A 26,615-nucleotide genomic window follows, 5' to 3' on the forward strand; every position below is an offset into this window, starting at 1 on the left:
TGGTGGTGAAAATACCACCAAATTCGTCAAAAAAATATAGACAAAAATAAAAGATAATATTAATACGTAAATATCATATAACTAGATAAAATTTTGGCTTTGCACTGACCTTTCAATAACCTATTATATAGAATACAGTAAGCAATACAAATTCTTTCATACATGTGACTTTACATAACAGTTTATACAAGTATTATGTGGTTAAACAGTTCAATCAATAGCGTCAGCAATGACGAATATGTGCAGGTAAGAGTCTCATAACTTTCCACAAACAGTAATACACAATAAATCAGTTTATACAAATATTCACATAAACGCTTTCCATAGCCCAAGAATAAGCAGTTGACAGTTCCAGCAGTAGCACCCAGCAATGGTCAACAGGTGCAAATACCAATAAGTAACATTTTTTCAATAGAAGCAGTCCATCAGTGGCACCCGCAATGTTGAGCAGGTGCAGACACCAACAAGTAACACCATTTCAGTAGAAGCAGTCCATTAGTGGCACCAGAAATGTTGATCAGGTGCACACAGCAACAGGTGACTTCATTTCAGTAGAAGCAATCCATCAGTGGCACCCAGCAATGTTGAGTAGGTGCAGACACCAACAAGTAACACCATTTCAGTAGAAGCAGTCCATTAGTGGCACCAGCAATGTTGATCAGGTGCACACAGCAACAGATGACTTCATTTCAGTGGAAGCAATCCATCAGTGGCACCCAGCAATGTTGAGTAGGTGCAGACACCAATAAGTAACACCATTTCAGTAGAAGCAGTCCATTAGTGGCACCAGCAATGTTGATCAGGTGCACACAGCAACAGGTGACTTCATTTCAGTGGAAGCAATCCATCAGTGGCACCCAGCAATGTTGAGCAGGTGCAGACAGCAACAAGTAACACCATTTCAGTAGAAGCAGTTCCATAAAATTCACTAGCACTGATCACACTGTTCATCAGAGTTTATAAGCAGAAATTAAACATGTCCTAGTGGCACCAATCATGTAGAGAAGGTACAAGTAACAGTCCATAATTTTTTTACAATCACTGATCACACAGTTCATCAGCAGAAATTAAACATATCCTTGTAGCACCAATCATGTAGAAAAAGTGCAAGTAACAGTCCATACTATTCACCATAACTACTGAGACAGTTCAGTCATGAATAATAGTTTGAATGCACATACAATTTCTTTAACAAATTATTATCAATGCTCTTATACTAAACATACAAATCATAATAAACACACAAATGATATCAGGTAATTGTCACATTAACTATTACAGTACACGATAACAGTTAACCTATAATATTTATGGGTGTCAGTGCAAGCCACAACAAACAAGTGAAATAATATTTAGGAGATAGGTTGGGATCACTTCTCTGGGATTATAAAAGGAAAACACACAAAACACACTCACTCATCTTTCATCCACATTAGTGCTACTGTGTAATTGAATAGTGTTAACTGTGTAAATGCAATTCTGTCGAAATTTTATGTTCATCATGTGTATCAAGTAGTAGTGGCAGCAATGTATAACAGTCAATAATAGTTAGTCAACGTCATAGTCATCATGTCTAGACCAATGTTTGCCAAGCCAGATCAAAATGTACTGTTGCTGAACAACTGTCAGTGAGCCAAGATATGCAAATACTTCCTCTCTTAAAAAAAAGTGTATACTGCTTATTGATTTAACAAAGTGTGTGTGTAGGCAATCTTCTTTCTACTTTAGTGTTCTAGTCTGCCATCTTCATCCTCCTTGTTCCATATAAACCAACAAAAACAATATGCTCCTCATTTACTTTACCTCTTATCCACCAAAACTCCAATAATCATTAGCATCACAACATCTCAATACTTCACTAATACCTTTTCAATACGTCGATCATCAATATCATTTGCCTTACCTTTTGTCCACGAAAACTCCAATAATCATCTACTTCACCTAATCTCAATACCTCAATAATACGTCGATACATATAAACCTCAGCACCAATATCATTTCACTTCCATAACAACTCTTTCCTCTAGTCAGTCTCCTCGAACAAGTACAGACAAAATCCTAGTGCAACTTCGATTCAGCATCCCATGCAATCCGAAGACACAGTGTCCACACACAACCTCTGTGTAATCCATCTGACCCAAATTTTCTACTCATTATAAATTATAAGATACATTTTGGTTCCTTGTCCATCATTAAATAAAAGAAATGCATACATGACCTCTAACAGACTTAGTTCGAATAACTCTCAGTAATTAAGTACGATTACGGAGTGTGAATGATCATAATATTTCACAGTGTGTACACCACTTCAAGAATCATAGCAGAAGCAAACATGTGGAGTATTTTTTGTGTCAAGTGGCACTTCCTATTTCAATTGCTCACGGAAAATGCAGTGTAATAACTGTCAATGGTCTAAACCTAGTTTTAGTATGTCATGTCGTTAGCTTCCTTCCTATTAGCATACATTTATACAGCTTTCATAAAACCTCCAGCTCATGTGACTTCTATGAAGTTTCTTGTACTAATGTCGTTTATGTCGAATTACTGCAGTTCATTTTCTTATCTTAAAAATATAAGGCACTGAGCGTAAGCAAAACATGCAATAGCGAGTAAATATACCAGTAGAGAACAGAATGTCAACAAGTGGATGCAGCACAATTCTTACAACGAGGCTCTGCCAAGCGAACAATCTATAATTAATACCACAGTGTAACCTAAACTCTATGTTCGTACACAGTATATCAGCATTTCTATATACTAAATTGAAGAGTAGTTATGACAACAAAACAGAAATGTGTAAATATGCAATCCATACGCACAGCAGCAAACATGCCTTACACAATAAACAGGTCATTAGCATCACATCGACATAAGCAAATAAATGTTCATATGTAATCTTAATAAGTACACATGAAGGCGCAAGCAGATAAATCACAAATGTGTAACCTACATACATAACAGCACAACTAATCAAGTGACAATTATAATTTAAATAAATAAGCACAGCAGGCACATAATAAAAAAAATATGACATCAGTGAAAAAGCATAGCAGCCAAGCGATGCATAATATACACAAGTAATAACACTGTTCATTAATCAATAATTGTCAAAATCAGTAAATGTACACAAGCACGTCGCTTCACAAGTAAATTCATAGAACATAAAATTTAGCACAAAGTATGAGTCACGTAATCGCGAGCAGCAAATTACGTCTAAAGTACGTACCTAAGTGGAAATATGTTACCTGAAAAATAAACTCAATTAACCGTTACCTTTTTTTTGTCTATTACTTTCTTCTTCGAAATGACATTCTTCCTGAAAATTTTCTCCAAAGCAAGTCGTCTTAACGTCGGACACGCACAGAATTTACCTGAAGGTCTTAAATACTTTATACAACCGTATCCTGAAAAATACTGAACGTTAATAACATAATTTATGAGGTCACCATAGCTTTATACTGAATTTAATCCGAGAAATTAGACTGTGTATTTGTTTACGTCTGTCAGTGCATTCGCACTGAGCGCTCGATCAGCTGTAGGCGCGTGACGTAGGAATTCATTGTTTGCGGTCAACGACTGCCTCGTGCGGCGCGCAGACTGACTGTTGCTTTGAGTACGCGCCGCCGCCGGAACACGGCGCGGTATCCTTGTATTCTCCGCATGTTTACATGTAGCTGTTAGTTTCTCTAAAGTATGTCATTCCACAAAAATTTTTACGTTCGATATATGATGTATTCCTTTAGAGCGTCGTGATTTAAGAGTTTCTACTTCAACAGTGTTATCATGAATAATTTTGCGAACTCTATATGGACCGTTATAAAGCAGAAAAAATTTGCGACACAAGCCTTTTCCTTTATGAGACAAACGGTGGGACTTAATTAACACCTTCTGGCCAACTGACAAAGTTTTTAAACGACCAGGACGCTTAGCTGATTTCTCTCTTCTAGCAGCTGCAGATGCAATATTTTGCAGAGCCAGGTTCACAACTTCAGAATGCCGCAGTTTCCGTGAAGGCGGAAAAGGAATGATTTCAGAAATGCGATTTGTTGGTACTTTATTTTTTAATATCAATAGAGGCGGTAAAGAAGTTGAGTCATTAGGAAGTTCATTCAGAATGTTTTGAAAAATATGAAGATACTGATCCCAAGTTCTGTGATTCTGATGACAATAAAGACGGCACAATTTATTGATTTCCTTCATCCATCTCTCTGAAGCATTAGACTGAGGGTGAAAAAGTGAAATGAAGATTGGTTTAATTTTCCGACGCCGTAGAGTACGAAGCCAAATTTTAGAGCGAAACTGTGATCCATTATCTGATATAACCTTATCAACATGACCAACTTCTTTAAGAAAATGTTTGTTGAAAGCATTAGATACTGAACGAGCTGTTGCTTTGCGTAAAGGTGTAAAACACACATATTTTGATGTCAATTCCACTGCTACGAAAATGTACGCAAAACCATTAGTAGATCGAACCACTGGACCGAACAAATCAACTGCAGCCATCTCCTTTAATTTCGCTGGAATGATAGGAAACAACGGTGCTCTGTGAGAAATTGTTGGCGGCTTAGCCTTTTGACATAATTTGCATTTGGCAAGAACAGATCGAATACGTTTTTCCATATTACTGAAGTAGCAATTTTCTCGTAATTTATGAAAGCATTTTCTGGGACCAAAGTGCGCATAACTAAAATGTGTGTACCAAATCAATTTATTGACCCACTCATCAGGAATACAAACTAACCAAACAGAGTTGTCGACCGATTTTCGTTTGAAAAGAATATCATTGCGAACTAAATAATACTGTCTGATCGCTACGCTTTCCTTTCTCCTCCACTTCTCCTTAATGTCCTTCCAGATTGGATCCTTGTTTTGCTCCTTAGCGATGTCCTGGAGCGAAGACGAAATAAAGTTCTCAAACGCAACACCTTGAATATACATCAAACAATAATGGTTTTCTTTGCAGTCCTCTTCAGCTCTTTGTTTCAAACCCATAGGTGCACGTGATAAAGCATCAGCAACAATATTTGAAGATCCCTGTATGTAAACAATACTAAAATCAAATTCCTGTAGGTACAACGCCCATCGTGACAATCTGCCGTGAGTTAATTTTGTTGACATAAGAAATTCCAGAGCTCGATGATCGGTGTAAACCTTAGTATGTCTGCCAAACAAAAATGTGCGAAATTTTGTGAAAGCCCAAACAACAGCCAAAGCTTCAAGTTCCGTAATCGAATAATTCTTCTCTGATTTAGAGAGAACACGGCTTCCAAAGGCAATAGTTTTCTGTACTACAACGCCGTCTTCTTCTATCTCTTGGAATAAATGTGCACCTCGGCCTTTGTATGATGAGTCCGTCGCCAAACAAAAATCTTTAGATAAATCCGGATGTGAAAGAAGTGGAGCAGCAACTAAAGCGTCACGAAGTTGTTCAAATTCTGATTGAGCTTCCTCATCCCAACACCAATTAGAATTCTTTCCAGATAATTCACATAAACGAGGTGTGGCCAAATTGTCCAATCTAACAAAACGTCTAAGAAAATTACAAACACCAAGGAAACTACGAACATCACGTTTTGTGGAAGGAACAGCATAATTACGAATAGCGTCTAGTTTTTCTGGATCGGGAAGAATACCTTCTGTAGAAATAATGTGGCCGAGAAATTTCACCTTAGAACGACCAAATTCAGATTTTTCCAAGTTTTCTGTAATGCCAAGTCTTGCAAAAATACTTAATAATGAATCCGAAATTTTGTTGTGCTCACTCCAAGAACGTTTAGCAATAAGAATGTCGTCAACATAAGAAGTAATATTGTCACGAAGATAAACAGGTAAAATTTCATTTAAGCTACGAATGAATGCTGCAGAAAATATAGTAAGTCCAAACGGTAATTTCCAAAGTCACTTTTGGGTAAAACAGTCAAATCCGGTTATTGTTTACCTACTGTCTAGATAGATGGATAGTAGAAGAGTTGTTTTTATAGATGCAAAGAATAGTGAAAGAGTAGGCAGCGGTGCTGAAAACTAAAAGGGAAAAAGCACCACTACAGCTCGGGGCCCTGTGATCGCTACGGCACATATTCACTTAGAGTAGTGAATCCCCTGAGGACTTTAATAGCTGCACATAAATTTCAGTTTGTGACTTAGTGGCAAATTTGGCGGAAGTGCGTACGTAAATTGATCCAACCATGCACATGGATGTATGTCATTCTTAGAATTGCAAAAGATCTTAAATTTCCGAACAGTCAAGAAGTGTTTACAGTCAAAGCTTCCGCCTCGCGGCGACAAAGACCTACCGCGTCTGTACCCGTCCCAATGTTGATTATTGTCAAGTTCGCGCGCCTGGCGCTCTCTTGTTGCATCCCGTAAATGAAACAGATTACTTTCTTCACACCCTTCTGCTAAACTAACACTTGTCAATTTATCTGAGATCTCCTCAACTCTTTCCGAAGAGTCACTTAATTGTTCTTTCTGATTATTTACGTCTTCCGTAAGTGTCGCGACTCGGTTTTCGGTATTGTCACATTTAGTAGTTAACTGTTCACACTGTTGCGTTAAGTTATTTATTCTGTCATTTGGTACGGATTCCTCGATTTTCTCAAATATTTCTTCCTTATCGTGTGCGCGTTGTAAATTTAACTCTGAAAATTTTTGTACTATCACGCGATCTTTTTCTTCCCGTTCTCTGTCCTGTTCCTCTTGTCTGATTTCTGTTGACATTAAACTATTGTGGTCAGCATTTAAAATCGGTTGTACTTCTTCTCTAATTTCTTTCTTTGATTCATCATTCGTATTTTTGAAACATGTCCTTATTTGTGAGCATAACCGTGTTGTCATTGCTTTCATATCATTTTTTAATTCAGATCCCACTGCTTTCATCTCGGTTCCAAATGTTTCTATTTGTGATCCCAAATTTAATATTGCACGCATCAACTGCTCCATCTCTTCTGTCGTTAATCTCGTATTCTGAGAATTTTCCGATTGAGAAAAACTTTGAACTGTTTCCGGACTATTTTCCCTACTTATTAAATTATTTTCAACTTCATTATTCATGATACTGTTTTCCTCTATTGGCGAGTTCGCCATGTTAACAATTTCGTTATTCTCACTATTCATCATTTTTGCCTGTTTCATCGATCGCGTAATCATTTACAAAACATACAAAACTCGTCACTATATGAAAATTAGACACAATGCCTCCTTATTTCCAACAATACCATTCACACGAAATGTTTCCCTCAAACACGATTAATCGAACAATTGAAATAATTGCACTAAGTCGTCAAACGCGTATACAAGACAACAAATCAAATTCAGAGAAAAAATACCATTATAAGAATGACACTTACCAAATCTACACATGCAAAACAGACTATAATTACTAAACTAAAAATTACTACAACAATGCTACTGTCCACTATTTCTACAATCAGAAGATTCCAAGGGACGATCCGAAGCAGTGGACGCCACGTGCATGGGGGCTTAATTAAATGTAATGGAAATAATTTTAATTTTCAGTCGCTGTACTGTCCGATTACGCAGTCTCGTAACGGTTGGCCCTGACTGTTATTATTACGCTATCTGACTGCATAGAACAACAACAAAGAATGAAATGAAAATTTTCATTAACACAATTAATTAATTAAGTCCCCAGCAACTATAAAACCTACGAAACCAAAGCACAAGTGTAACTGTTCTGCGTGTGGAAGTATGACTCAACGTACGCATCTGGCACGGTTCTTCTTCAATAACACAAGAAATTTTAAATATCATTTATACTGAATTAATTAAAGAAAATAAAAATACCATAATTACTCAAGAAAACCAGAATTACGCTCTAATACAAGAACACAAGCCAGATGCTTTGTTGACTGAACCTGTAATGACGCATTATTTAAAACATGGAAATAATGAAAAATAAATCAAGTTCCGTTACCTTCATATATTGACCAAAATCACTCTCATAATTACAATATAGCTCCACACCGCCTCGCTATTACCACATCTCAACAAGAACTTTTCAGTATCACATCTCAGCAAGCACTCCCTACTAGCACATCTGAACACGAACTGACTACTACGAGCTCTCCCCAAGCACTGCCTTCTAGCACATCTCAATAATGACTGTGCCAGTGGAGGCGGCGGAACAATGCTCTCTAGCGATCTCTGGCGCTGTGGCTCAGTGTAGCCACCTTTCACCATTCATATGAACATACTTAGCTTGACGTAGAACGATACAAAATTCTACGAGGAATTGAATTTTACTATGAAAATTACCATTGTAAATCACTAAAAATTGACGAATATGTCCTTTAATTAGTGTTTTACAAGATGTACATAAATTGCTAAACACAGTCCAACTTTGCATCTATAAATAATATTAGTGTATTTCTTCATTTGCTTGCGACGCTCTTGTCAACATACTTATCACCAATGCTCGCGGCCCCACCTGTGGTTGTAGCAGTGTCTACCTTCTTGTTTAGCACCTAGGGCTACTGCGCTTTGGGTGTATTTTTTGTGCGTCTTCCAGTTCGTTCTTGTCGATTCATCGAGAATGGTGGCTGTCAGAACTCCACACGCGGCTCCTCTTCTCTGAACTGTCGTTAACTGTCTGATTTGATCCATTATAAATGGTCACTGTATACTTGCGACTGTGGAAACAATGGGTTTGTTTCTTAAATAATTTTTCTGCCTTCCAGTCACGATTTTCTTTTATTTATATTTTACACGACGCGTTTCGGGAAACGATTCCCATTTTTCTCTGTGTATCGTGTCTTTTCTACGTATTTTTTTTTTATTTGTGAGGTTCTGCTTTGTTCTGTTGATTTTACTGTAATACATAAAAAGGCGCCATTTAAGTTCATTATCCATACCATATTTATATGTAGTCAGTGGCGAAATTTGTAAGAATTTGTACTACAGTTTTCTTATGGACCGTTTGTGCGGAGTTTCGCGCACGTTAAACATCAGTCTTCTTTTGTTCCAAATATCGACAGTAGCTAACATACTCAACAAGTTACAAAGTTGTTTTCGGATGTAGTCGATAGAGATAATGTTATAGGTCTTCCACAGAGCATGATATGCTTTTGTATAGAAGGTACTTATATTAACAATGTCGATCATATTTTGTTTATATATATTTTACAGTGATGCTTACCGTTATAAAATAAATATCAACAAAATATGATCGAGATTGTTAATATAAATACCCTGTATACAAAAGCATATCATGCTCTGTGGAAGACCTATAACATTATTTCTCTCGACTCAGGGGCGTCGACTTATAAAAGGTATTGGGAGGGCCCATACTGGGGGCTTGTCCCGGCAAATTTTCTTAATTTTAGAAGAAAAGTATTGAATTTAAAGTTTTTTCAAGCATTTTAGAGTCATATGTTGCTGGGAAACTCAACAAGCCTGACACATTTTTTGGGTTTGAAAAAAAGAATCAAAACACAAACATGCACGGTATTTTCGTAAAAAGCTAATTTAATTTTCAGTAATCATAATGCTTACAGACTATTACAGCGAAAGTATATTTACATAAATCCTAAGCTATCATTGAAAGAATAAAACATAAAATATTGCTGTCGCACACTAATAGCACTTTGATTAATAAGTGAATCAGCTAATTTAAGCTTATTTTGAATAAGGCTCAGTGTTCATTAAATAAAAACATTATCTCAAAGTTAATACTTTAATGCAGTTAATAAAGTATGCCTAATACTTTCAGTCAAAAAGTATGTAAAAAGCGGGTTTAAATTGGGTCTTACAACCTAAAAATATCTATGCATTTGAAAATAACTAATACAGTACTATAGAAATATAGTAATACAGTACTATAGAAATATAGTAATACAGTACGAAACTAGTACTAACGTTTCGAAACTGAAAATTTAACATTGTGTATGTATTTAATTCTCTATTTTATAAAGATTTTTAATATTGCTCTAAATGCCATTATTAAGGTTAGAGTATCTTTAGAAATGTGCAAATGTCGACCGTCTTACTGGATTACTGAATATGAAGTCGTTGATGACTGGTCGGATATCCAATTCATCCAAAACCTCTCGGTGGGCATGAAGAATAGCCAAGTTGTTCAACCGTTTATGTCCCATTGTTGATCGGAGGCATGACTTCAGACGTCTAAAGGCGCTAAATGACCGTTCTGCTGCTGTTGTCGTGATTGGAACTACGTGGAGAAGCTTAATGCACTTCACCACTTGACACATTTCTCCAACTGCAGGCTCTTGTGTAATGTACTTTCTTACATCACGTATGTTTTTTATTAGCGATATCGGCTTACATATTCAAGTGTAAGCGCAGTCTGTCAATGTCTAGGTCATTTTTTAAAAGCACGGTTGATTTTTCCAATTTTGCTTCACATCTGTTTACTAAAAGCATGCACTCTTGTTCAACTGTAATGACCTGTGTGAGTCCAGTTGAAGCAAACCGCTCAGTAATGCGAGATTGCACCGTTTCACAAACTTCAATCTAAATGGCTTTGTAGTATTACTCCGGGGTTTTGAAAGTGTGCGGTGAGCTGGCTTCGTTGTTTTCATACTTCTCTGGTATACTTCGATTCCGAGGAAGCGAAAGATCATCAGCTTGCGAAGGTTTTTCTTATAAACACAATTCCCAAAAGTGTTCAAAACTACCACGCCTTCCACTCAGCATACAAACCAAGCTCAAATAGCTCTGAGCACTATGGGCCTTAACATCTGAGGTCATCAGTCCCCTAGAACTTAGCACTACTTAAACCTAACTAACCTAAGGACATCACACACATCCATGCCCGAGGCAGGATTCGAACCTGGGACCGTAGCGGTTGCGCGGTTCCAGACTGAAGCGTCTAGAACCGCTCGGCCACAGCGGCAGACACAAATCAAGCCTTCATATACTTTTTCCAGATCAGCAACACTTAGTGAGGGCATTGAATTTTTTCACTGACATCCTCTATTGGGTTCATTGCATGGCAATAAAGAAATAAGCCTTGAACTGTAACATTGACTCAAGGTAGCCTGCACATTTGTAACCTACCTCAGTTATTTTATATATGAAGTCTTCACGGGTTGTCAGCAGAGTAGCGTCGTCGTCTCGTAGCAACGTTTCGATGGAATGCGTCTCCATCATCTTCAGGCGAAGTCACTTCGCCTGAAGACGATGGAGACACATTCCATCGAAACGTTGTTACGAGATGACAACGCTACTCGGCTGACAACCCGTGAAAACTTTGTATATGTAATTCGCTGAGAAAGCCTGCATTCACATTTGCCTCTGTTTCGTCCTCTGCAGAAAATGTTTCAAAAAATGGCTCTGAGCACTATGGGACTTAACATCTATGGTCATCAGTCCCCTAGAACTTAGAACTACTTAAACCTAACTAATCTAAGGACATCACACAACACCCAGTCATCACGAGGCAGAGAAAATCCCTGAGCCCGCCGGGAATCGAACCCGGGAACCCGAGCGCGAGACAATGTTTCAAAAAACTCTGGAAGTTTTTCAAAGTTTTTCAGTATTCTCAAGATACTAAAGCTCGCATAATCCATTGAGTCGGGCGTAGGGGTCGTAGAACAGCTTGGTCGTTTTCACACAGCGTATGCTTCTGAAAAGTCCCATCATTTTGTTGGATTCCCTTAAGGTGTTTATTAAGTCCTTAGCTAAAACCATAATATGCCTCTTAGAAGTAAGATGGCGGAGACTGTCTACAACTGCCAAGTCTAAACTGTGAGCAGCACAGTGCACGTAATGTGCTTTTGGTTGTATATCCAAAACTGACTTTTTTTTAGTCCTTTGAACTCACCCTCGTATTCGAGGCACCATCATAGCACTGTCCTCTTAAGTTATCCATTGACAAATCAAGACGAGCAAAAACGTCTTTTAAAATGCTAAACAGAGTTCATGAATCAGTTTTGGGGGTCTCGTATAAGCCAATAAAGTCTTCGTTGATAATTAAGAAATCATCGACAGTACGAATACAAAATGACACTTGTTCGTGAGTCGAAGAATCACTTGTTTCGTCAACCATAATAGAACAATGTTCAGTCTTCTAGATTGAAGCCAATACCTTTCTCAACACAGACTTTCCTAGTAGATCAATGATCTCGTTGCGGATATCGTCGGACGTCCACTTATACCCCGAACGTCCTAACCAATCTTTAAACTCAGGTATGTCATTCTTTCAGAGTTCCAACAATTGAAAAAAAAATTGACTTTACATCTTCACGCCCTCTAATTGCTAGTCTTTGTCGGCTTAGAAATTTTACGGTAGTAAAAATAGTCTCAGGAGCTAAACGGCTTTTCTTCATATCACTATCTAACTGTTCATTCAGTTGGGAGGCCACACTCCTGTTAGTGATAGAATTTAGTTTCAGAATACCTTCTTTATGTGTAAATGTATTTTCATGAAGACAGAATTTTTCCAAAACCTTTTTCCAGTTAGAAAACCCTATGGAAATAGCTGCATCTTCTTTTTTGAAGAAAATTGTAATAGATTTGTAGCATCTACCTCTTTGCAGGTTTTGCAAAAAACTTTTTCAGTAGATGCTTCATATTTTAGCCACGTATATTTGATCAACCGAGACCTCAGAAATGATCTTCCCTTATCAGATTGTCCGGTTTAGGCTGTAAATGGTTCTCGCCTGAAGACGACGAAGTTATTGACGACCCAATAATTGTTGGAGGTTGACTTGCAGTATCATCACCTTCCAAGCGCGCCTTTTTGGTTACAAATTTATCCATTGCAAACTTAATTGACAATACACTAAGAGACTCAAGTAAACGAATAAAATATAGTCATAGAGGCAAAGGTGGAAAAATGGGCCCCTGCTGGTATTATGGGCCCCCTACATATTTGGAAGTACAGGCCACGAATTCTAGCGGAGAGCACATGAACTACGAAAACTAGTAGCCAAACTTCACTGTACAGTGCGCAGACGTAGTAGCTCAAAACGGTTCAAATGGCTCTGAGCACTATGGGACTCAACTGCTGAGGTCATTAGTCCCCTAGAACTTAGAACTAGTTAAACCTAACTAACCTAAGGACATCCCAAACATCCATGCCCGAGGCAGGATTCGAACCTGCGACCGTAGCGGTCTTGCGGTTCCAGACTGCAGCGCCTGTAACCGCACGGCCACTTCGGCCGGCTAGACGTAGTAGCTGTCATGGTTTGTGAGTAGTTGTGCTGTGAATTTTTTCGCTGTCATCAAAAGTTTGAAAGGTTAGTGTTTACTTGAATAAAACTCAAATTTCTAACATGTTATTAGTAGAACTAAGGTAAGGTAAGTATTTGGCTTGCTGTTGGAATACCGTTTTACGTAAATTAACGTCGGTTGCGAACCAAACTAACCGTAGGCAAGATCGATTTTCCCAAGATGGCGAGGGTGGATATATGGGCCCCTTTTGCTGCTGGTATTATGGGCCCCGTAAAATCAATCAGATATTGTTACTCTTTATGTTTCAGATGCCTCGAACACATCTTGTTCCCCCAAAAAAATCGAAACGGCAATCGTGGGACAAAGCAAATATGGCAAATGCTATTGTAGCTATTAAAGAGAAAAAAATGGGGTTGAAAAAAGCGGTTAAAGTGTACTCTGTCCCTCGTTCTACGCTACAAACGCTTTCCACCGGTTTTACCACAGGGACCTGAGGACGAACTGGTTAAATATCTTCTCATTACGGAATCCAAATTCTACAGCCTTACCAGAAATGACGTCAGGCGCATGGCCTACCAGCTTTGCACAAGAAATAAAAAGTTGGTGTTTCTGTCCCTGATGTTGACGACGCTGTATGTCTATTTTGTGAAGGGATTTTTTCAAAGGACACAAGAGGTGAACTTTGGGTCCAGTGTATAGCCTGTGAGATGTGGGCTCAAAACGAATGCGCTGGATGCGAAAAAGATGCTTATTTGTGTAACTATTGTAAATAGGCTAGGCTTAGGCTGTGAAAATCATTCCACCAGTAGACTAATTAACAATATTCAGAGTGAATCTTTCTTTCATTATACAGAAAAATTAAATAAAATTATATTTTTAAAATTTTTGTTTCTTTTTATTTCAAACTACCTTGGGGCCCATATTACCAGCACAAATTCTTGACGCAACAAAATGCAGAGTATCAGGAAAAAAATAAAATTTTGTTTTAAATATTAAAAAGTTGGACCAAAACATGTCGTAACTATTGCAGGACATACTAGAGATATGTTTTATGTTAATTTCAGGTGATTATACTAAAAATAAAAGGTGTTATATAAAAAAAAACAGAGTGGGGGCCATTTATCCACCTTTACCTCTATAAATTAGTCCACTAGACACTCAAAGTCGGAACACATCTGGAGCATGCAGTGAACGAAACTATCCACGCTGAATGACTGCGAGACAGCAGGGTGGGTTTTATACAGCCGCATCGTTGTAATGCCTCGAAGCGTGAAGACGACGCGAGGCGGAGGGTTCCAGGTGCTTCTGCTCCAGTCCTTTTGTTGTGCGCCGCGGCCGCAGAACTGGCCCGCCGGCGCCAGACTTTACCCGAAGGTTCGCGCACCAGGACAAATTCTAAGTGTGCCCGCAGCACCGTAACACTATCATGATTCACAACACTCGTTTTCAGTTAACCTGCTTACTATCATAATAATTATTTGTTTTAACTCATTACTGAGTGTATTTTAAAAGGTAACTATCGTCAAACTAGGAAAATAAAAAATTCCAAGATAATTTTGTGATTTTTCAAACCATAATATAACTAATAATTTTCTTAAATTATTGGGGGTGGGGGTGCTCCGCCACCCCCCCCCCCCCCAACCCAAACGAATTTTTGAGGTGGCTTGGGCCGCCTCAGGTCCCATAGAGTCGGCGCCTGTGTGTCGATAACATCTGAAACCACTTTGTAACTGTTTGAGTATGTTAGCTACTCTCGATACTGTGAGCAAAAACATGTGACTTATGTTTAACATGTGCAAGACTCTGCACAAACGGACCATAAGAAAACCGTAATACAAGTTCTTACAAATTTCGCCATTGACTACATAAAAATATGGATAATGAACTAAAAATTGCACCATTTTAATGTATTACAGTAAAATCAACAGCACCTAACAAACCTAAAACATTGAGTAGAAATGGCACAGTACACAGGGAAAAACACACTTGAAAATGGGAATCGTTTCCCGAAACACGTCGTTTAAAATATAAATAAAAGAAAATCGTGACTGGCTAGCAGAAAAGTTACGTACAGACAAACCATTTGACGTAACTGCCTTGAACGAATTTGACAGCTTCAAGACTTTACAGTCGACTATTCTTTGCTACTAACTTAGAGGATCAGCAGTGGGAGGTAGGAGCGCAAACGTACTGTTGATTATAGCGTCTGCTGGATTGGCAATGTTCCTGCCACCCGCGCACGACGCTGCAAACGCCCCACTCTGAAATCATTCTGGCCGCAAAGACGCTCAGCGCTCGCTCCGGAATCTCCGTCACTCGCCTCAAGGCACACAGGCGGCGCCACGTATCCAGATGGCCAAATAATTGCATCCTTCCGTGCCTGATTATTAGTCGGCGCACGCAATGATCCGGCAGAAGGCACACCAAATATTTAAGCCTGCTGTCGACGCCTATTCCACAGTCATTAGTTACAGTCATTAGTCAGAACCAAGGGCAGAATTCACTGAGAAAGACTGCTGTAAATCCAACAGAAATCAAATACTGTTATTGCCTGTTCCAGCTTTGCTGTCTGTAAATATTGTAAACAAAAGTATGCAAATTTTACCCACGCAACCGTTTGTACGTCGTTCTGTTTGTCGTACAAGTATTTATCACGTATTCGCCGACTACAGCTGAAAACACAACAACTTCTGTTTTTATGCTGCGCTTCAGACTACCATTGTCGGTGAATTCTAGGATTCAAGATAGTTTCGAAGCCTATGTTAGACTTTCATACTTCAGAGAGACCCCATGAAAAATCAGTGATAGTAGGACAATGAAGTTTTGTGGAAAAATCTGCAAGGGCATGCGGAAGAGTACTAATGAATGATCCATTGAGGGAAACACATTTTAATTTCCATATTTTGAGGGTAACATTTGTTAATTTCGTACGATGTGTAAGCTCCAGATTACAAACATTGCTCAACGTGACGACAACCTGCAGCCACGACAGCCTGGAACACCACTAGAGATTGTTCTACTGCTGCCCGACTTCCACAGTGATCACTCAAAATCTGTCGCAGTTGTCGCCCGTTATATAACCTAACAGGCTAGGTAACATACGGAAACATAGCGTAACATTGCGTTAGTATGGGGCACATTCTTAACACAAAGCCGGCTGGGGTGGCCGAGCGGTTCTAGGCACTGCAGTCTGGAACCACGCGACCGCTACGGTCGCAGGTTTGAATCCTGCCTCGGGGGTGTGTGTGATGTCCTTAGGTTAGTTAGGTTTAAGGTTGGTTAGTGGTGTTTAACGTCCCGTCGACAACGAGGTCATTAGAGACGGAGCGCAGGCTCGGGTTAGGGAAGGATGGGGAAGGAAATCGGCCGTGCCCTTTCAAAGGAACCATCCCGGCATTTGCCTGAAACGATTTAGGGAAATCACGGAAAACCTAAATCAGGATGGCCGGAGACGGGATTGAACCGTCGTCCTCCCGAATGCGAGTCCAGTGTGCTAACCACTGCGCCACCTCGCTCGGTTAGGTTTAAGTGGTTCTAAATTCTAAGGGACTGATGAGCTCAGAAGTTAAGTCCCATAATGCTCAGAGCCATTTGAACCCTTAACACAAAAGATACGTGTGCAGGAGAGCCATAAACAATGACAAACGGTCATAGACTGGACATCGTAACCATCTAGTCCACAGGCCCCTAAGATGACCTTACACCTGACTTGTTGGATGCCAACATGTGATGTGGTCACGTGTCCAGGAGAGGCACTGCAGGTGATGTTGTCGCGACGTTCGCCTGATGCCACAGTTCATTAACGCCAAATTTCGCCGCACTGTCCTAACGGATAGTTCATCGTGCGTCCCACCTTGGTTTCAGCTATTATTTCAAGTAGTGTTGCTTGTCTGTTAGCACTGACACCTTTACGCCAATGCCGCTGCTCTCGATCGCTAAGTGAAGGCTGTTAGAAACTGCGTTTTCCATGGTGTGGGGTAATAACCGAAATATGGTATTCTCGGCACACCCGTGACATCGTGGGTTCCGGAAGATTGAATTCCCTAACGATTTCCGACATGGAATGTTCTATGGGTCTAGCTCCAACTACCATTCCGCGATCAAAGTCTGTTAATTCCCGTCGTGCGGAAAACTTTTCACATGAATCACCTGGGTAAATATGGCAGCTCTGTCAATGCACCGCGCTTTTATATCTTGTGTTCGCGGTACTACCGCCATCTGTTTACGCACGTATCGCTATCCCATGACATTTGTCACCTCAGTGTACTGTCTTTGTCAATGACATCATCTGCTAATCTAATCTAGTGTCAGACTGATCCGGCTGTAAATGTGACAAACATACCACAGCCTTTAACATTTTTTTTACTAACGCACACACCTTACAAGGGAACCTCCCCATCGCACCCCCCTCAGATTTAGTTATAAGTTGGCACAGTGGATAGGCCTTGAAAAACTGAACACAGATCAATCAAGAAAACAGGAAGATGTGTGGAACTATGAGAAAAATTAGTAAAATATACAAACTGAGTAGTCCATGTGCTAGATATGCAACATCAAGGAGAATATGAACTCAGGAGCGCCGTGGTCCCGTGGTTAGTGTCAGTAGCTGCGGAACGAGAGGTCCTTGGTTCAAGTCTTCCCTCGGCTGAAAATTTTACTTTCTTTATTTTCGCAAAGTTATGATCTGTCCGTTCGTTCTTTGACGTCTCTGTTCACTGTAATAAGTTTAGTGTCTGCGTTTTGCGACCGCACCGCAAAACCGTGCGATTAGCAGACGAAAGGACGTGCCTCTCCAATGGGAACCGAAAACATTTGATCACAAGGTCATAGGTCAACCGATTCCTCCACAGGAAAACACGTCTTATATATTCTATACAACACTGGTGACGGCATGTGTGTCACATGACAGGAATATGTTGTCGACCCACCTAACTTGTACACCATAGATTCTTCTACCTTGCCCGATGTAGGTTTTCTTGTGGATGTGATAATCACTCCCAAAAAAGTGATGAAAACATAAGAGTTTGTCACATAAACTGAAAATAAAAAATTAAAATTTTCACTCGAGGGAAGACTTGAACCTAGGACCTCTCGCTCCTCCATAGCTGCTCTCGCTAACCAGGAGACCACAGCTCCCCTTGACTCCCTTTCTCCTTGATGTTGCTTATCTTCGCATGGACTACTCCGTTTGTATATTTTATTAATTTTTTTCATAGTTTCACACAACTTCTTCCTGTTTTCTCGATTGATCTGTGTCCAGTTTTTCAAGGCCTATCCACTGTGCCAACTTATAACTAAATCTGAGGGGGGTGCGATGGGGAGGTTCCCTTGTTAGAAAACCCAGTGGGCTGTTGACATAAAAAGTAACCGCAATAACAATAACTATGTAAACTAAATGATTATGATCCACTACTAATAATAATGATAATTATAAACTCTAAAGCAAACAATAAGCACAGCACACGGACAGACAAACACACAAGCAACTGTAGGACATAGCTTCAAACACATAATACACGTTATTGTGACTACTGACCGTTACGAGTGCGAAGCTTCGTAGAGATTGGTAATCGGTAGCAGAAATGCGGAGAATTGCATGGACAATAACGCACACGTCCCCGTAGCTCTAATGCAACCTTCTACTCCTTCGCGTATTTCCACATCAGAGGCTGAAACGTTTACAGACGGGATCGGTGAACCGACGCCTGCGCAGCCTACTCACAGACTGAAAGCTCTGCTACAGCTTCCTGATACGAAACTGACCACAATTTCCGCAAAAACAGGTCACAAGCGGTCTGTGGCAGCCGAGCGCCTGTATCTATAGTGTATAAAGAATGTTATCTGAACCGGGACACGTGGATTGTGTGATTACTAAGTCGCAACTGTGCCAGGCGATTCTGGTGCAGTTGCGTTAGTGGGCCACCTGCATTTTCCACTACTTGTAATGGTGACATTTAAATTTTGATGCGTGAACATGAAGAGCTTTCGCATATCGATTACTCTCCAGGGCATTCTGCCTAACGAGTTGCGACGAGGTACGTACATACACTACTGGCCATTAAAATTGCTACACCACGAAGATGACGTGCTACAGACGCGAAATTTAACCGACAGGAAAAAGATGCTGTGATATGCAAATGATTAGCTTTTCAGAGCATTCCCACAATGTTGGTGCCGGTGGCGACACCTACAACGTGCTGGCATGAGGAAAGTTTCCAACCGATTTCTCGTACACAAACAGCAGTTGACCGGCATTGCCTGGTGAAACGTTGATGTGATGCCTCTTGCAAGGAGAAGAATTGCGTATCATCACGTTTCACATAAAGGTCGGATTGTAGCCTACAGCGATTGCGGTGTATCGTATATCGCGACATTGTTGCTCGCGTTGGTCGAGATCCAATGACTGTTAGCAGAATAAGGAATCAGTGGGTTCAGGAGGGTAATACGGAACGCCGTGCTGGATCCCAATGCTCTCGTATCACTAGCAGTCGAGATGACAGGCATCTTATCCGCATGGCTGTAACGAATCGTGCAGCCACGTCTCGATCCCTGAGTCAACAGATGGGGACGTTTGCAAGACAACAACATCTGCACGAACAGTTCGACGACGTTTGCAGCAGCACGGACTATCAACTCGGAGACCATGGCTGCGGTTACCCCTGACGCTACATCACAAGACAAGAGCGCCTGCGATGGTTGTCTCAACGACGAACCTGGGTACACGAATGGCAAAACGTCATTTTTTCGGATGAATCCAGGTTCCGATTACAGTATAATGATGGTCGCATCCGTGTTTGGCGACATCGCGGTGAACGCACATTGGAAGCGTGTATTCGTCATCGCCATACTGGCGTATCACACGGAGTGATGGTATGGGGTGCCATTGGTTACACGTCTCGGTCACCTCTTGTTCGCATTGACGGCATTTTGAACAGTGACGTTACATTTCAGATGTGTTACGCCCCGTGGCTCTACCTCTCATTCGATCCGTGCGAAACCCTGCATTTCTGCAGGATAATGCACGACCGCATGTTGCAGGTCCTGTAGGGGCCTTTCTGGATACAGAAAATGTTCGACTGCTGCCCTGGCCAGCACATTCTCCAGATCTCTCACCAATTGAAAACGTCTGGTCAATGCTGGCCGAGCAATTGGCTCGTCACAATACGCCAGTCACTACTCTTGATGAACTGTTGTATCGTGTTGAAGTTGCATGGGCAGCTGTACCTGCACACGCCATCCAAGCTCTGTTTGATTCAATGCCCAGGCGTATCAAGGCCGTTATTACGGCCAGACGTGGTTCTTCTGGGTACTGATTTCTCAGGATCTATGCACCCAAATTGCGTGAAAATGTAATCACATGTTAGTTGTAGTATAATATATTTGTCCAATGAATACCCGTTTATCATCTGCATTTCTTCTTGGTGTAGCAATTTTAATGGCCAGTAGTGTAAATGAAATAGGAAAACTGTGGCTTTTTGCCATTTTTGCGCAATAAAGCCAGAGAAGCTAGAGTGTTGCAGGACTAATCAAACAGTTTCAGAGTAATAATTATTTACAGATAGCTCCCTTTGTCTCGTCAGTAATTTTATCGAAATTATCTCTGATGTGAATCGATCTATTCTCCTTCATCGTACGAGAGGCGGTTCAATTGTACCTTGACGATGCATTCAACCGAGGAGTGATTGGGCAGCAACCGCAAGTTAAAAAAGAAAGAAAGAAAAAAAAACCTTCCGTCGTGTTTCAATACAATGGATATCTTGGTGTGACATACAGTTAAGGATGAAGTGTATGGGGAGGAAACCCGGAATAATGACCGGCTGAAAGAATACACTGAAGAGCTTTCGATAGTATGGACGCGGTTACGACTCTTTGTCTACCAGTGTTTGAGCGTTTCAGTCAAAATCTAGTGGTGTGTTAACAAGGAAGAAGACTGCATTGGACACAGACAAGGCAAAATAAATGAGGGAGTGTGTATTTACTGCTTTTATGTATTTGGAGGAGTTTTTGTGCCACGAGATTTCAAAGGAATTATACTTTCAGGTACGCAGCGAAAGAAAATCATCATTTAATCCAAAAGGAAATCATTTTACAAACCAGCCATGAAAAGTGTTGTTACTCACGCTATTTGTATTTATTGAAACAATATGCGTTTCAGAACGATAAATACTTTAGACAAGAAGAGAATAGAAGGTTTCGAAATGTGGTGCTACAGAATAATGCTGAAGATTAGATGGGTAGAACTAATGAAGACGTACTGAATAGAATTGGGGAGAAGAGAAATTTGTGGCACAATTTGAGTAGAAGGAGGGTAGGACATATTCTGAGGCATCAAGTGATCACCAGTTTAGTATTGGAGGGCAGCGTGGAGGGTAAAAATGGTAGAGGGAGACCAAGAGATGAATACACTAAACAGATTCAGAAGGATGTAGGTTGCAGTAGGTACTGGGAGAGGAAGAAGCTTGCACAGGCAGAGTAGCATGGAGAGCTGCATCAAACCAGTCTCTGGACTGAAGACCACAACAACAACAACATGCGTCTCAGGGCTTGCCCTAGAAACATGTTTATTTACGCAAGAAAACAATTAACGACATTAGGAAATCATCAATTCATTTACAAGTGTAATATAAACTGACAGGCCAAAACACTATGACCACTGCCCACCGCGACGCTGGATGCCACCTGGAGGCGTTTCAGGCACGTAACATGGTAACAAAAGTATGTAAGCGGAGCAGACACGGACGGGGGATCAGCCCTAGGGCAGATATGGGCTGCAAGTGGAGAAATCCATTGAGATAAGCGTCTACTGGATAGACGTCCACTACTGTTCACAGAACATTTGGTTCGGATACTTTTCTGCTCTGTAAAGTAGGATAGATGGTGATCTGACGCATCTCTACCGAAGGAGCACAATGCTGGTGCGCACAAAGTGTTTCGGACCACACGATTCATCGTACATCATAGAACATGGAGCTCCGCGGCAGACCATCCCCAAGTGTTCACATGCCGACCAAACGACATCGTCAGTTACTATTGCAGTGGACACGAGAGCATCGGGGTTCGACCGTCAATCAATGGAAACTTGTCGGCTCTTCGGCTGAATCACGTTTCTGCAGCACTGGGTCGATGGTAGTCTCCACAAACGCCGTCATCGAGGTGAACAGTGGCTCGAAATGTGCAGCGGGCCACGGACGCAGGCTGGTGGAAGCAGTATTACGGTATGGCGATTCTGTCCTGCGCTTGCATGGGACCTGTGTAGTAATCGAAGACACGCTGACAGCTGCGAACCACTTGCATGCCTTCATGCTTCATGTCTTCCCCGTCGGCGGTGTCATCTTTTAGCAGTACAACTGTCCGTGTCTTGGAGCCAGAACTGTGCTACAATAGTTTGACGAGGATTGTAGTGAACTTACGTGGATGTCTTTGCGACCAAATTCACCTGATATAAAGCCTATGGAACCCACCTGGATCGCTATCGGCCGCCATCACTGCGTACACAAAACAGCGGCCCGTTAATTACGCGAATTACTTGACCCGTACGTAGATATCTAATGCTACACACCTCCACAAATCTACCAACAATTCTGATAAGCAGAATTAGTGATGTACAGGGTATCCACAAAGACCCCTTACAACTTCAAAATTTTATTACAACGGCAGTTGTTGGAATATTTTAACAACATTTCTTTTATTGTAATCAGTGTTTTTTGACAGTGTTTAATAGACCTCCATATGGGCGCCGTTAGTTGCACGAAGCACGTCAAGACAGTACTAGATTTCTTGCCATGTTCGCTGTGGCATAGCTTCATCAATGGTGACAATGACATTACGAATCCTTTGCTTCAAGTCAGCAATGTCCCGTATCTGTGTTTGATACACGATATCTTTTACATACCCCCATAAAAAAAGTCCAAGGGAGTCATATCTGGCGAACGTGGTGGCCAAGGAATTGGCCCATCCCTCCCAATCCATCTGCCTGGAAATGCTTCGTTGAGGAACAGATGAACATGCAGTCCCCAATGTGGTGGTGCACCATCTTGCTGTAAAATGTAGTTGATGCTACATATTCGGTCAGAAGGTCGAGATAAACATCTACAGTAATTCTTGATTCGCTGAAGAAAAATGGACCAACTACTCGGTTGCACATGATTCCACACAACACATTCACTTCTGGACTACCCCGGTGAAGCTCTCTAGTCACGTGGGGGTGTTCAGATCCCCAGATTCTCACATTGTGTGTTTAATGTCCCAGGAACATGAAAAGATTTCTCGTCACTGAAACAAACTCGCTTGGGGAATGCTTCATCCTCCGACACGCGTTCCAGCATGTTGAGTGCAAACTCTGTCCGTTTTGGCTTGTCATTTGGCTCAACTTTCTGTAACAGTTGCACTTTGTAAGCGTACAACCGCAAGGTCTTGTGGAGGACCTTATGCACAACTGAACGTGCTAGTTGCAACTATCTGGCAGCAGTGCGGATGGACTTCGTAGATGAACCAGTGAAGACGTTTAAAACGGAATCGACGTTTTCCTCGGATGTTCTCTGTCGCCCGCTCCTCCCTTTATCCAGTACTGTCCCTGTCTCCATAAATTTTTTGTGCCATGGACGGACTGAAGGGCGCGATGGTGCATCTCTTCCGTACTTCGTTCTGAAGTTTCGTTGAGTCTGAACATCCGATTTTGTCTGAATAAACACATTGCGCCTTCTCTTGAGGAGCTGCCATTTTATAGAGTTCCAGTTCCTTCCATCAACAGAGTATCGGAAACACAAAATTTTGGTATATATAAACTTTCGTAAACAGTGATTACAGTAAAAGAAATTTTGTTAAAATATTTCAACAACTGCCATTGTAATAAACTTTTGAAGTTGTAAAAGGACTTTATGGACATTCTGTATTTCGTTCCAAAGACGGACATAAAAGCTATTAAGTAGGTGGTCATAGTGTTTTCGCTCATCAATGTACATGTGTGGTGTGCATACTGAGTAATTGTTGTAATCTGTCAACTATATGAGGCAGGACTTTCGAACGTTGTAAACCTTTGAAAAATTTACCATCACTTAACAGTCGCTTGATATATCCAACGAGAAAGTGCAGGAAAGCATTATTAAATTAATCATTATTAATAACGAGTACAGAATTAATTCTTACCTTGTTCTAGAAGTTAGTGGCTGCAGCTTGCTGAATGAAAAAACTAGCAAATACTAAGAATGAACCTTTATTGTTTTAAGGTATATATGAATTTTAACTGATGTACTTCATATTTAGACTGTGTGTTAGTCACAAAGTCTTATACAGTATATGTTGATGTGTCCTGGACGACGATTCATATACAGGCTTGTTGTAATTAAACTTCCGCTACTTCAGCGGGCTCCCATGAAAAACTAGGATAGTAGGACGATGAAGTTGTGTGGAAAAATTTGCAAGGGCATACGGAAGAGAACTAACGAATGAACCATTGAAGAAAAAACGTTTTAATTTCCATATTTTGAGGGTAACATTCGTTAATTACGTACGATGTTTACGCTCCAGGCTACAAAGATTGCTCAATGTGACGACGATTTGCAGCCACGACAGCCTGGAACAGCACTAGAGATTGTTCTACTGCTGCCCGAAACAACGGCAGCCCATGGAATGTTCAACTGACGTGGCACAGTTCGTGCAATACTTGGAGGTCGCACATTTAATCCAGCATTCTCACCCATTGCTGCGGTAACTTCTTCACCAATTTTTGGTGCAATTGATCTCTGTATGTGCCTTTAATGGGTCGATATTCGTGATGAGCAGCAGCACTATTGCTGTTGTTTTGATAAAACAGCTTTACGACTCAAGCCCTGCTCACCTTGTCCAGACCCATGTTGACTGTCTGTAACTGTAATGCGCACTATTGTTAGCATGTCAACGCTACGTCGCCGTACCATTACCTGCTCCTAACGGCGAGTGACGACATTAACTCTGTTAACAATGCAAATCACGCAGGGCTCAGTCTGAACATAATTCCCATAAAGTTGTGTACCCGTTCGGTAATTACACTCATGCTCATAAATTAAGGATAATTGCAGAATGTGGTGCCACACAATGTTTCACTAGAGAAACCTGGCGCTAATAGCATTGGCACGTAGGGAAGACACACTACACAGATCTGTAAGTCCACGGTATTGGTGATAAGTTGAGAAAACCGTAGCCGGCCGAAGTGGCCGTGCGGTTAAAGGCGCTGCAGTCTGGAACCGCAAGACCGCTACGGTCGCAGGTTCGAATCCTGCCTCGGGCATGGATGTTTGTGATGTCCTTAGGTTAGTTAGGTTTAACTAGTTCTAAGTTCTAGGGGACTAATGACCTCAGCAGTTGAGTCCCATAGTGCTCAGAGCCATTTGAGCCATTTGAGAAAACCGTCCCGAATCGCATGTGCTGCAAAACGCCACTGTTTCCTACGCATGTACCCCGACATCAAAATGGGATATGATCACCATGCACACGTACACAGACCGCACAACGGGTTGACGTACTCTGGATCAGGTGGTCGAGCAGCTGCTGGGGTATAGCCTCCCATTATTGCACCAGTGCCTGTCGGAGCTCCTGAAGTGCCCTAGGGTTTTCAAATCTTCAAATGTGTGTGAAATCTTATGGGACTTAACTGCTAAGGTCATCAGTCCCTAAGCTTACACACTACGTAACCTAAATTACCCTAAGGACAAACACACACACCCAAGCCCGAGGGAGGGCTCGAACCTCCGCCGGGATCAGCCGCACAGTCCATGACTGCAGCGCTTTAGACCGCTCGACTAATCCCGCGCGGCTCCTAGGGCTTTGAAGACGTGCAGTGATACGTCGACCGAGAGCATCCCAGACGTGCTCGATGGGGTTTAGGTCTGGAGAACAGGCAGGCCACTCCATATCTTCTGCTTCAAGGTACTCCTCCACGATGGCAGCTCGGTGGGGCCGTCCATCAGGAGGAAGGTGGCACCCATTGCACCCCTGAAAAGGCGGACATACTGGAGAAAAACGACGTCCCGATACACCTGAACTGTTACAGTTCCTCTGTAAAAGACATGCAGGGGTGTACGTGCACCAATCATAATCCCACTCCACACTATCAAACCACGAGCTCCATACAGGTCCGTTTCAAGGACATTAAGGAGTTGGTATCTGGTTCCTGGTTCACGCCAGATGAAAACCCGGCGAGAATCACTGTTCAGACTATACCTGGACTCGTCCGTGAACATAACCTGGGACCACTGTTCCCATGACCATGTTCTGTGTACTTGACATCAGGCTTTACGGGCTCTCCTGTGACCAGGGGTCAGTGGAATGCACCTTGCAGGTCTCCGGGAGAATAAACCAAGTCTGACAGTCGTCTGTAGACTGTGTGTCTGGAGACAACTGTTCCAGTGGCTGCAGTAAGGTCCCGAGCAAGGCTACCTGCAGTACTCCGTGGCCGTCTGCGGGCACTGATAGTGAGATATCGG

At 41.3% G+C, this 26,615-nt stretch overlaps 1 protein-coding gene across 3 annotated transcripts in view; it reads right to left on the reverse strand.

The window, feature by feature from the left end:
* The window catches only part of LOC126263115 (cytochrome P450 3A19-like), a 157,212-nt gene extending 138,356 nt beyond the window's left edge, over window positions 1–18,856 (reverse strand). For all 3 annotated transcript variants that reach the window (XM_049960127.1, XM_049960126.1, XM_049960125.1), the window contains exon 1: window positions 18,692–18,856. The gene's annotated coding sequence lies outside the window, so the exon portion shown is untranslated. The remainder of the gene's footprint in view (window positions 1–18,691) is intronic.
* Between the last annotated feature and the right edge of the window lie 7,759 nt (window positions 18,857–26,615).

This window comes from Schistocerca nitens, chromosome 6 (assembly GCF_023898315.1).
Source record: "Schistocerca nitens isolate TAMUIC-IGC-003100 chromosome 6, iqSchNite1.1, whole genome shotgun sequence".
NCBI lineage: Eukaryota > Metazoa > Arthropoda > Insecta > Orthoptera > Acrididae > Schistocerca > Schistocerca nitens.